The following is a 12298-nucleotide window of genomic DNA, read 5'->3' as shown; positions in this document are numbered from 1 at the left end:
TTACAAAGCATTTTTATTCTTATTACTTTACTTAAACCCTAATGCTAGACATGAAAAGATATTGTCTTGTATATGGCAATTCACTTGCCTCAAATCATGCAACCTAAAAGTCAATACTATGACTGGAATGAGATTTTCAATGCTGATTCATTGCTTTTTGACAATTCACACTCTACAAATATCTTTTTTACATATTCAGAAAAAAAATCTGTATTTTGATTTATATTGGTTGAATGCTGGACTGCAAACTTAGAAGAAAATATGGGTTAGTGTCAGCTCTTTGGACCAGGTTAAGAGTGGGGAAAAAAAAATAATACTATGACAGAAGACCCTCATTAAAACTGGGAGACAGTTTGAAGTTGCTAAATAATACGTGTGGGCAAACTTGGTTGCAGAGGTGCGATATTCTTTGGACTTAAAAATAAACAAACAAAAAAGCATGTTAGGGCAGCTTTAAAAGGAGTTCTTCTTACTGCGTATTTTTTTCTACAGATTACACCATTTTATGTCACTGGTGAGGTCTCTCAGACACTACTGAAGCCTTACAAAAAAATGAAGATCCCTTCATCACCTCAAATTTAATTGCCTTTATAAACAAATACTTTAAGAATTACCTGTGGTTTTTCATATTTCTCTCCACCAACACACACACACACACACACACACACACACAGAGAGAGAGAGAGAGAGAGAGAGATGATATAACCCTATACTTTGGTCTTTCCCCAAGAAAGATGAGAGATGATGACATAGCAGACCTAGAATAAACAGGAAGCACATATCAGCTCAGATTGCTATTCTATAAAGTACCAGATTTGTGTGAATAACAACCTATTGCAGAGAATCTGTAACAGGGAAATATTAAGAAAAGGGTAACACTGAGATCCTAGTCAATATTACATATCTTTAAATTCCTTAAAATAATATAACAGTGTCATCCACTGTTAAGAGTTATCAGACCAGCCAGGCATGGTGGCCAACACCTGTAATCCAAGAACTTTGGGAGGCCAAGGAAGGTGGATCACTTGAGGTCAGGCAGATCAGTTTAGGTCGGGTGTTTGAGACCAGTCTGGCCAACATGGCAAAGCCTTGTCACTACTAAAAATACAAAAATTACCTGGGCTTGATGGCTTACACTTGTAATCCTAGCTATTTGGGAGGAGGCTGAGGCATGAGAATCAGTTGAAGTCAGGAGGCGGAGGATGCAGTGAGCCGAGATGGCGCAACTGTGCTCCAGCCTGGGAGAGCGAGTCTGTGTCTCAAAATAAATTAATTAATTAATTTAAAAAATCAGCCCTCGGGTAGCAGACAAAATTATGTAACGGAAACCTTTTACTACATCTTGGATAGTTCCTGCTACCAATTATTAAGTACTTTTCAAGTATTAATTGCTGAAGGGCCTGGGTGACATTCTCAACCAGTTCTAACAGCATTCCATAGGAAGTAGACATTAGCATACTCATTAGAATACTGTCACAGCTGCGAAAGAGAACTTGGCTCGAAGGAGTTATGTAACTTATCTGAGTATCACGAAAAAACGTTGTTGAGCAGGAATGCAAGTCCAGGTCTGTCAAGCTTTGATCCTTATGTCCTTAACCACTGGGAAATTCCTACAATAGTGAGAGGAATCCGCAGTCTTCTCAGTAAGAAGGTGAAGGGACTGTCTATAGAATTCTATTATTATTCCTGTTCTGGGAAACATTCTTGACTTACTCTAATAGTTTTCTTCAGATTCATGCTGTGTAGTTTTTCTTTAAATTAGTATTTTGACTCTATAATTTTTTTGTTTGCATAAAGAAACATGGAGCCATATCATATTGATGCCACTCTCCAGTGGATAGGAATTTTAAAGAAGTATCAGTGTTATTTCCCTTCCTCTTCCTCCTCCTCCTCCTCTTCCTCCTCTTCTTCCTCTTCCTCTTCCTCTTCTTCTTCTTTCTGTGGAGACAGACTCTAGCTATGTTGTCCAGGCTAGAGTGCAGTGGCTATTCACAGGTGTGATTATCGCACACTGGAGCTTCAAGTTCCTGGCCTCAAGCAGCCCTCCTGACTCAGCTTTCCAAGTAGCTAGGATTACAAGCACCAACAGTATTATTTCTTATAATGAAGCCAAAAGAAATTGTTCTCCAACTAGTATATTCTTTCACTACCCGAAAATCACATATTTGCATGTACGTGGGCTGACTACTGCTATATAGAATCCTGTAAGTCACGATGAAGAGAAAGATTTACTAAAAAATTACTTTTTTTCCCCAAAACTCTAGCAGCAGACCACAAAAAATATATTAGCAGTACTTAAACTAGTTTAGTGTTTTTCAATCTTTTTTGAATTTGAACCACAGTAAGAAACACATTTTACACGTTCTGAACATTTCAAATCTATTCTAGCCAAGGGCATCTATTCTAATTTAATTATAGGCATGTATACATATATGTATAAAGAATTGTTGCAACCAACTAAATTGATTTCATGACCCTTTGATATGTTTCATCAACAGCTTCAAAAAAATATTGTCCCCACTAATAGCTACTAAAGTAACACATTCAGTAAGTTTGTGGCAAGATATTTTGTTTCCGGTGTCACATATGTAATGGATTCTGCATTATAAAATATGAAACACTTTGTTTATTCCAAAGAACAAAGTGCAAAATATGTAAATTCTATAGAGCAGCAATCTTATGTTTTGATCACTTCATACAACACTGCCTCTTATATATTAAGTGTCCAGTGAAATTTTTAAACTTTTTATTACAGTGTATTTACATACAGAAAAAAATACACATTTCAGTTAACATTCACTTTATTGGGTGAATGAATGATTCGATATTCAAAGAATACAAATTAAATCTTTGTAAATATACTTCTCCATCACTTTAGACAAACAGAATGCTTTGCATATATAAGAGCTGACCTCATTATTCCTGATCTTTTATTCTTGTTTCACAAGTTTTTACCAATATAAACAAGGGTGAATTAGATCCTAGAATGAAATTGTATGGTCTAAAAATAGTAGTCATATTCTTTCAATAGTTATGGAGATTATGTGATCCAAAAAGATTTGAAGAGATCTAACTTTGAATTTTCTGGGCTTTATGGCTTTATTGTGTTCCTATCTGTGTAAATGTAACTGACTCAGCACCCATATCCTCCTGTCGGTAGCATGCACCAAAAATAACAGAAAACCAGGGACAGGATGGTAGTACTTCAGCTGCAGAATGATATTGTTCTATGTTTTTTATGACTCTGGAACTATGGTGGTGCTTGTTGAAGTTGCTTCTATCAGTTAAAGTTACTCTTCTTTAGAAGTCAGACCTGGGAACTGAGCATGTAAACAATTAGTAGTGACAATATTTTAAAATGAAATCAGGTCCTCTATACTAAATTACTGTGCATGAATCAACCTTGTATGTTTCTATATGGACAAATTTGAATCGGGCTATGAGGAATGGTTGGATTGGAATTCAAAATCACTTGATGTTTGTAAGAAAAAAAAATTATTTATAAAAGACATCGTTTGTCCAGGAAGCTGTGACTAGGTCAGTTTGGTTTCATTTGATAAATCCTGTGAAGCAATAGTCTCAAGCCCAGAAAAGCATACCCTTAAGTGTGTTCCAAGATTTTCCACGGGGTACACAGACATGGATATTTTATCTGAAATTCTCAAGTTTCAAAGGCACCCTTTCTGAAATTTGGTCTACCCTGAGACTCTGAAGCTTGCTACTCCTGGTTTTTCCGAATTTTCTATTACCACCATATTTCCCTTATTTTAAAAATGTTCACATGGAAGACACCACAAAAGAAGACATAATATAGAGACTGTCTTGCAATAAGAAGTACAAATTCCTTCTATAAAGATGGAGGAATAAAAGGACAAATCTAGCTGTCTAAAAGACAATTCACTGTACACATTTTATTTACAGTTTTGTATAGTGTCTTAATATGAATGGGACTGCTTTACTCCTTGAGCCATTTTTAACCAAAGCAAAATAACCTAAGTAATACAAAGTGCTAACCTGCACATTGTGCACATGTACCCTAAAACTTTAATAATAATAAAAAAATACAAAAACAGACATACTAATTCTAGTTAGGAATGCAATTATGATGTTACATTTTTTATAAACCACAATTATGTTTAGGAAATCACACAAACATAGATCACTGATTTGAGTGAAATGCATAAATTTGTAGCAAAGCTTTGTAGTTACAAGAAACAAAAAAATTACCAAAGAATGCACAAAATTAATGTTTATTCCACCTTTCTGTCATATTCCTGGATCCTTCACCAATGTTACATGAGGAAAAAAACAAAAGCAAAACAAATCAAAAACTGAAATCAGAATCACTAATACTATCAAATAGGGAAACAAATAAAATCTATCAGCCATCAGGAAGAGTACAGCAAAGACAATGCTGTAAAAAGAAACAAAGAAAATTGCTAGAAAACTGTATGCATCATAATCTTTCAAACCAGCAAAATATGCTCCTGCATACAATGGAACAACAGAATTTTTTTTCCTGTAAAGTATAGAAATGCCAAGTTGTTTTTTGACTATTGTGGATAGGTAAAATCTGTATGTAATTAATGGTAATTCTACTGAACTATTACAGAGTGGGCCAGGAACACATTTATGGATTCTGGGGATGTGTACTGTATATTCTTTGATTGGGATAGCGGAAACTCTAGCCGAAAAAAGAAAAAAAAAAAAATGAACACAGAAGTACAAGACAAAGGTGACTGAGACTTCTCTTATACCTTAGTAACATTTAGATGGAAATCAAATTTAAACGCAGTCCACTCTGCTTTTTGAAGAGGCTTTGATTCAGCTCCCAAATCTCGATTGCTTAAGGCAGTCTCCTATGAGAATACTCAGAAGGTGTCTTCTTAAACAACAAATGTATTTTTAGTGGTGGAGCCGCTCTTAGTAGCTGTGTCTGCGTGGGACTGATAACCAATCACTATCTTTGGAGGAAGTCCTAACCTTTCCTTGTTATACCCTCCCTATATGTGTAACAACTTCTTTGTTTTCACATTCAGTAGTCCACATTGCTCTCTTATCACCTTTAGCTCTAACATTAACAACAGCGCCACATACATCATCACTGTAGTCATCAGAAGATTGTCCAGTAAGGCACAGAAGTGTCTCTAGCCAAAAGCGATCGAGGTCACTTCGTCTCCGCTGTTTGTTCAATGTAATTAGCCATCGTCCTCCCCATTTGTTTTTGTCATCTTCCCACATAGTCTCAATACCATCCTTAAAAAGTGAGTAGTCACAGCCAGGCATTAAATTACTAGACAACTGGATATGGTTGTACAGGGCCCAGAAGTCTTCAACAGTATCAGACTTAGAGATCAGCCGCAGCAGGTTTGCTTGCCAAGTTTTCCTTTTTTCATTTTTAAAAAAAACCAGAGTGCCCATCTGTTCTGTAGGGGATGTTTAATATAGTGTTCTGGGTTAGCAACCTCCTGATGAGATTCCGTTTTCTCCTCTTCTGTAGTTGGGGAATTAGGAGTAGGGGCGGCTTCCGGTTTGATTTTCTGGTAAAAGTGAGGCTGAGGTCGGGTGCGGTGGCTCATGCCTGTAATCCCAGCACTTTGGGAGGCAGAGGCAGGTGGATCACTTGAGATCACGGGTTCAAGACCAGCCTGATCAACATGGTGAAATCCCATCTCTACTAAAAACACAAAATTAGGGTGTGATGGTGCTCTCCTGTAATCCCAGCTACTTTGGATGCTGAGGCAGGAGAATCACTTGAACCCGGGAGGCAGAGTTTGCAATGAGCCTAGGTCGCACTATTGCACTCCAGCCTGGGCAACAGGAGCAAAACTCTGTCCAAAAAAAAAAAAAAAAAAAAAAAAAAACAGAGGCTGGTTTTACTGATGATTTAGGTGATAAAGAGGACATATTCCATCATTAGGATAAGCTCAATCTAGAACTCCATATCCCCATATCCTTGACGTATTCCACAAAATGCATTTTAAATCTACACTTGATATTGTACCAGTGTCAGACATTTTATTCCTTGCAACTATTAAACTGTTGATATTAAAAATTTCAAATATCAGCTTTATAATATTCAAGATGCCATATTTTTAAAAAAGATTTCATGGAATGTGCGAGCAAAAAAAAATATTTGGAGAATAGGGAGTAGAGAAAGATGAATTTGGAAAGCAGCTTAGGGCTTCAGGCATGCAGGGTTTGAGAGCTAAAGAATTTGGAATTCATCCTCAAGACACTGAAACTCTAAAGTGCCAATCAGCTTACACTTTGTTAGTCTACTGGATTTCAAATTAAGAAAATGTGTTTCTTTGCGAATATCAAACAGACATTTTATTAACTGAAGAAAGCGCTTCATTCTTTCCCATTAGTTTTGTTTATGGAGGTTTCATGCATTAGACCATCACTGTTTCTAATATTTCTGAGAAATAGTGTGTTAGAAATTTTATTAATGGCATGGTACCACGGCACAAAGATAAGCAGTTTGTTAAAAATCGAAACACACGGTATCGTCATACTAAAATCCATCCCTCTTATGTATTATAAATTAGAATATTTTTATTGTCTGGGCGGATGTTTTATAAATTTTTTTTAGACGTGGCATTGTTTCTTAAATAAAATCATAGAAAAACAAACACAAGCAATATAAAGGGCAGGGCAAGGGGGTCTTCTCTAATGGCACGGGTTTGCCATGCCCTTGGTACCCTGCATTGAAGCTTGAACCCTGCCTTTGACCAATATCTCTCGGTCATTCTATGCTTTTCTTGTCGTACACTCAGTAGACTAATCAAAAGAATATCCACTCACAAATACTGCAGATAGTTCTCTATCCAAATTTTTTTACAGTACATTTCCTCCTCACTGTAAAAGCTCATTGTTTATTGTCATCATAACAATAAGGCCTATCACTTATTGTCATGATTTGACCCTTCCGTGCGCTTTCATTATAGTTTCCCTCTAATTTTCCTTTGGTTTGCATTAATAAAATAATTGAAAGATTTAGGTATAATCTGCTCTTGTAATGTTCTATATGCCCAGCAATTGAAATCTCCTTTGAAGAAATAAGTAGTCTCCTATAAATAAGAACTTGCTTTGAAATAGCAAGTTCATTTGTGACAAAATGAATCATCTTTATCCCTAATTTACTAAGATATTGTTCCCCCGAATCGTATGAAAGTTCTTTCCTTGGTCATGGCATCCACCCAAATACAGATCTCTGTCATTTCCTTAATGTCTTCACCCCCTAAAAGGTACACACAAAACTGACTACCGTTTTAAGGAATTGCAGAGTTAAACTTTGGTATGCAAATAATTTGAAATGCAAAATAGACCACTTACTCTTTAAAATTGTTTTACTACATTGCTAAATCACCCTTGCCATCTTGCCTATGACCTCTTTTTCTTGCCCTTGCTTTCACGATGAGAAAATTATTTCATCTATATGTGTGTATGTCTTTATCTTAAAAAAGATGAAAAAAAATCACCACTTTGTTAATAAAATTTATATCAGATAATAAAATAAAACATGGGACAGATCACAAATTTTATGTGGACATTTCTGTGTTTTCAAAATTCTTATACCATGCATCTTTCATAGGACCAAAGTGTGATCCACTTTAATGCCGCAGTTTTAGTGCCCTGTCCCTCAGTTACAGACCCTTTCTTTTTTCGCTGAAGAAAGGTTAGGTCAACCTACATAATTAAGGAAAGGAAAGGGATTGGGAGAGGGAGAGAAAAACTGGAATGTACTGTAGTTATTTGCCCGATCCTGGAAAAGTGAATATGGATGGGAAAGGAATTATGCATTTATATTCTTTTCATCCTTTTTCAGATATGCAAATAGAAGTTTTGAACTATTGAAATTTACTTTGTGCAGCTGAACTGTTTCTTTGACCCTGGCACCACTCTGAAACTGAATTACATGGTCTAGTCTTGAACCAAATTACAAAAGTATTAATTTTGAAATTTGAATGACTGGAAAATAAGGAAGGAAACAATAAGAGGAAAAGTCAATGAAATGTCCTATTTTTTCATGTGTCTGATATTCATTACTTTATTCCCACAGATGCTCTTGTTACGATCACTTAAAGTTATTATAGCAGTACTTGCTCTTTTTCTGATAAAATATTTGTTAAATTCATTTTCTCATTTCTTGAAATGCAAATTAGTGCAAATATTCTCCTTCAATTTAACTTAGGTATAATTAGTGACTGCTATTTCATTTCTTGCTGAGAACTATTTGTGAAGTGAATTATTTAAACAAGCTGCTATAAAGTATCATTTTCTGTCTGCTTTTTATCCTCTAGTACTTGTGGAGCACAAAGAAGTAATGTATTAATACATGTTTATTTTTCTTTTACTTTTGCATCCATTCTTTTTATAAGTTTTCCTGGATTTAATACTGATATTTACCACATTTTTTATTTGATCAGGGAGTAGGACAACAGAAATTGACCACAAATAATGCAAATGCATGCAAATTAACAATGACACTCATTTTTTCTTCTTAATTCGGTGTCTGTATGACACAGTGTCATTGTTGCCTTCCTCATGTATCTGTGATTTGCCATCAGCTTGTCATGTTTTGTTTCATGCATGTTGTTTTTGCCATGTTGGTGGTCCTCTTTTGGTCATCAAAAATTAAACCAGGGAAGTAGAATCAAAGTACTCCTGCTCATGCCAGGTAACAGAGTTTATCAAAGAGATAAACCAGAAAATAATCCAATCTAGTAGAATGATTTTACAGAGAAATTACAATATTTCCCAGTGCTTTACATTTTATTTGGAATAATGTGAAATTGGCTAAATAGTTAATCAAGCACCTAATCTCATATGTTATTTCAAAATTAATGAGTATTATGGACAGCTACATAGCTTCTAGCAGGAAGTATATAAAATATTATTTTTGATTAAGTACTTTATGTCCATCTATAATGTTATTGAATTTAATATTTTGCTTTAATCATGGTGAGATTTGTAAACTACTTTTGTTGTCATGATGGTTATGAAAATAGTTTAATTTTCTAAAAGTTATATGTAATGATGGATTCAGTTAGCTTTTGCTGAAAAACAAAACAAAAAACCTTTGCCCAAAACTTAATAGCTTAAAACCACAAGGATTCATTTTCTCAACTTTGTTTAGTAGGCAGTTTTCCTTGTTTACACAAACTGACCTGGGGCTGAATAACCTAGAATATCCTAACATACGTGTCTAAGTTGGTATGATGGTTGAAATGGCACTCCATGTGGTCTCATCCAGTAGGAGGTTAGTCCAAGCTTGAACACGTGGTGGCAGAATGGTGCCCAGCGGCAATAGAGAGTGAGTCCCAAAGTGAAAGTATTTCTCAATCCTCTGCTTAGGGGCAAGTTTACTAATGTCCCATAAACCAATACAAGTTACAAGGTTGAGCCCGGATTTAAGTGATAAGAAATTGATTCAACTTACTGACTGGAGGAATAGTAAAGTCACTTTGCAAAGGGAAATACAGCGATGGGAAAAATTTGCAAGCTACCACAAAGGCTATCATTATTTCTTGTCTTAATAATTTTATAGCTCTTTTTTATTTTGTAGTTTAGTAATAACACTCTCTCTGAAAGACTGAACTATGATTGTATGCATTTGTTTTTAAAGGAGTGAACATTTGTTAGTTAAATTTAATAAGATTAATTTTATTTTTGAAATTCAAAATCAGATAAAATATCTAGATATTTGCTATTCCACGTTTACAACAGAATTTTGAATGGCTTTTGAAGATATAGACCTCATAAAACCTCATCGAGATTTTTGAAAAGTCTTGGTTTAGGGACATTGATGCCTTCCCGTAGTTTTAAAATAAGCAATATAAGTATTAGAAATATTGCACGCTGTTGTCATATCAAAAAATGTTATTTCTGTGGAATTAATGTTAATTATAAGGCATCTGTCATGCTAACCATTGTTCATCCTTTTGAATTCATGTTTTGTTGTTCATATGATAATTATATTGGTAGATTAGTTGTTACACTGATTGCCCTATAAAGACTTAACATTTGACTTAATGTTATATTAAAATGAATATCAGTAAAATAAGATATGTACTAAATCTATTTTATCTACCATCTTTACATATTAAAACACTGTAAGTTAAGCAATATTATTGTAATGCCCCATGTATGCTGTTTACATCAATACTCAATTCAATTAATATTAAAGATTTTCATGTAATCATCATAGTCTTATCTTCCCCAAATTTTAATTTATTGATAATTTTGCTAAGTCTACACACCTCTGAAACTTGATTCTGTTTTATTTTCTACTTTAGGCAATGTCTTACTGCTGTAATGTAACCAAATTATGTCCATAATTAATGCAAAACTAGGTGTGCTATTTCTGGAATTACCATTGAATGATTTCAGTTTTCATTTTACACAGTTGAAATAGCCTTATAGTTTTCAAATGTAGCCACAGAGAATATTTACTAAATACTTTGATCCCTTTTTCAGGAAGTGAAATAAATTCCACGAATAATGCATTACCATAGCTATGGCATGTAAAGCTACATAAACCTGAGCGATATTTATTTTAATTTTCTGTTATAAAAATACTTTCATTTCATTTTCATTTTCTTAGAGACACTCTGTTGCCCAGGCTGGATTGCAGTTGCGTGATCATGACTCACTGTAGCCTTGACCCCTGGGCTCAAGTGATCCTCCAACCTCAGCCTCCTAAGTACCTGGGTCCACAGGCATGTGCCACCATGCCTGGCTATTTTTGTACTTTTTGTAGAGACAAAGTTTTACTATGTTGCCCAGGCTGGTCTCAAACTCATGGGCTCAAGCAATCCTTCTGCCTCAGCATCCCAAAGTGATGGTATTACAGGTGTGCACCGCCACACCTGGCCTTTTTAATTTTTTAAAATTTTCTTTACTTTTTTGTGTAGACGGTATTTGCCATGTTGCCTAGGCTGGTCTCGAACTCCTGGGCTCAAGCGAACCTCCTGCCTCAGCCTCCTAGAGTGCTGGAATTACAAGTGGGAGCTACAACATCCAGCACCTATATTTTCATTTGAAAATAGGAATGCTGAATCATTTATAGGTGGCCTTATGATTTCATTATTCCTTTTTTCACAAATGTAAAGCCATTATTAAAAAATAGCAAACTGGCCGGGTGCAGTGGCTCACGCCTGCAATCCTAGCACTTTGGGAGGCCGAGGCAGGAGGATCACTTGAGGTCAGGAGTTCGAGGCCAGCTTGGCCAATGTGGTGAAACCCTATCTCTACTAAAAATAGAAAAATTAGCTGGGCTTGGTGACAGGTGCCTATAATCCTAGCCACTCGGGAGACTGAAGCAGGAGAATGGCCTGATCCCAGGGAATGGAGGTTGCAGTGAGCCGAGATCGCGCCACTTCACTCCAGCCAGGGCGACAATATATATCAATATACATATGTATGTAGATAGATATTTGATATTTTGATATCTATATATAGAGAGAGATATTTTGCTATTTAGAAATTGGCTAATATTTTCACTAAAAACCAAGAAGACACTGGTGTTTCAGGATGTCATCGTTGAAGAATTAGGCTTTGCTGGAAGTTTTTTAGAGTCATTCGGTTGTAATATTTTGGAGAAATTTTAGTTTGGCATTTGTAAGAATCCACTGACATATTGTTTACTGAAGCAATGTTTGTCTTTTTCTGCAAGTAGTTTGAGTTTATCCTAGGACTTCTAGTCTATGAACATCTAACTCTTGTGTGTTGGTATGTGTGTAGTACAGGTTTTTAAAGATATCCATGTCCTTTGTAATATATATAATTTATTATCTTGATATTTAATTTTTGTGGGATTGGTGAAAAGTTAAATTTTATCTTCAAAGTAACCCTAACCTCCCATATTTCGTAAATGCATGTAATTCATGTTCATTTCATGCAAGTTTTCTTTAAGGTTAACTATTTTCTCTTATATAATATTTCCTATTATGCTTTGCCTGTTAATTTAAGGATGCGTTGAGATGCATTATTCCCTGTAGAAACTGCTTCTGACATGTTTGGAAATTTAATATAGGTTTATTTTCTTTTATATTTATGATATTTTATTTCACCAACTATCGCAGGTAAAAGTGGGCATCTAATGATTCAGGAGGTTAATGGCCTTAGACATGGGTCTTGTAAGATGTCAGTCACACAGAGAGAAGCAGCATGCTAGAGCAAAGGAGGCCCTGAGCAAGTGCTCAGTGTAAGAAGCACGAATATGACTGAGACTGGAAAGAAAGTTTGGGGTCATGTTAGTTCTCTCAATGAAATTGAAAAGAAAATTCAGATA

General features: G+C 35.3%; 1 protein-coding gene and 1 pseudogene across 1 annotated transcript in view; one reads left to right on the top strand and one right to left on the bottom strand.

The window, feature by feature from the left end:
* Positions 1-12298, top strand: part of SGCZ (sarcoglycan zeta) — a 1171086-nt gene that overhangs the window by 945026 nt on the left and 213762 nt on the right. The gene's annotated exons all lie outside the window — the stretch shown is intronic.
* Positions 4779-5587, bottom strand: LOC107976190 (eukaryotic translation initiation factor 4E-like; annotated as a pseudogene).

Source organism: Pan troglodytes, chromosome 7, assembly GCF_028858775.2.
Source record: "Pan troglodytes isolate AG18354 chromosome 7, NHGRI_mPanTro3-v2.0_pri, whole genome shotgun sequence".
Classification (NCBI taxonomy): domain Eukaryota; kingdom Metazoa; phylum Chordata; class Mammalia; order Primates; family Hominidae; genus Pan; species Pan troglodytes.
The sequence above is the reverse complement of the archived record's forward strand: the minus strand, read 5'-3'. Positions and strand labels throughout refer to the sequence as shown.